The sequence below is a fragment of the Globicephala melas genome, chromosome 20, assembly GCF_963455315.2.
Source record: "Globicephala melas chromosome 20, mGloMel1.2, whole genome shotgun sequence".
Classification (NCBI taxonomy): Eukaryota; Metazoa; Chordata; class Mammalia; order Artiodactyla; family Delphinidae; genus Globicephala; species Globicephala melas.
The window spans coordinates 21,850,220-21,851,660 of NC_083333.1; positions in this window are offsets into that span (position 1 = coordinate 21,850,220).

Here is a 1,441-nt window from a genome sequence, read left to right on the forward strand (position 1 = left end):
TTGTAAACAGTGCTGCAGTGAACACTGGGGTGCGTGTATCTTTTCGAATTAGAGTTTTCGTCTTGAAAAGCTTTTGTAGAAGGGATTCCTGGACCTCCCTGCAGAGATTCCGATTTGCTGAATCTGGAGAAGACTCAGGGGGTAGGTCTCGGAAGAGCCTTTGGAGACCTGGGGTGTACACCAGGGTTAAGAACCACTGACTGACTGAGGGCACCTCCCAACCCCAGCACTAGATCCCCTTGATTCTAGGGCTGGATCATCGTTCTCAGCCGGAGGGTTTAAATTCCAGCTCATTTATGGAAGGGACCAGGTCTGCCCTGAAACAGGCTCTGAAGACTGTTGAAAGTCTCTGAGAAGCAGAGCTCCGTGGCGGGCGGTGGCATCTTGACGATGACTCAAGCACTGAGGAGAAACATTAGAATGGTGAATGCTGCAACCCCTCAACCTCAGGAATATTGCCAGGCTTGGGAAATGGTCATAATCCCGTTTCCGTGTCTACGGAAGTCATGGGACCCAGTTCAGCACCCCTTTGGACCCTATGGTGAGCTGGCCCTAGCCCCATCGCCCCCTCCAGCATTGTCCAGCCCCTAACCTGTCCTCAGGGTGGGCGGGGGCGCTGGAGAGAAGTGTGGGCAGAGACACAGCAGTGGGAAGCCAGCGCCAGGCTCCCTCTCTACAGTTAATAAACCCACGGGTGACCTGGGGATCTTGTTAAAATGCAGATTCTCAGCTGGTGTCGGGCGTGGCAGAGATTCTGCACCCTGACCCCTCCCAGGTGACTACCGACACCCACCGCTGCTGCCACATCCACGCGCGGGGGGCTGCACTTTGAGTAGCAAGGGTTAGGGGTTCAGAGGGAGGTTCTGGGGTCTGAATGCCTGGGTCTGAATCCCAGCTCTAGGTCATAACAGCTGCAAGACGCTTAACCTCTGAGAGCCTCAGTTTCTGCATCTGAGAAAGGGGGAAATAATCGTATATGTCATAGAATTGTGAGGGTTACACAAGGTGTGGAAAGCACAGTGCCTGGCACGTGCTGGGGACTGAGCACCCGTATTAAGAAGCAGATTGAAGAAGGGCAGTTGTGAGCGGAGCGAGCGCTGGGAGGAGGTGGAGAACCTTCCGGACTGGACTTGAGCTGGACTCTGGGTGCCGCTGTCTCTTCTGAGGTCTTTCCTCCCCACCCCACGCATTACCCCATTCCTCAGAGACTTCACCACTCGTGAGAGCTTGTGGAAACGGCTGCTGCTTTATCACGGGCACTTTCTACGAGGCTTGTCCGGATGGTACTGATTCAGACCCACATTGCTGGTAGAAGCCACTTATAGGGTTCCCTTGAATTCGGTGCCATTGCATCTGCCCAGCTGCCACGCCTCGATGCGCTTCAGATCAGCCATCCATAAACTGCTATCCTGTTGCTTTAGTCCAACTACAGAGAAGCCAG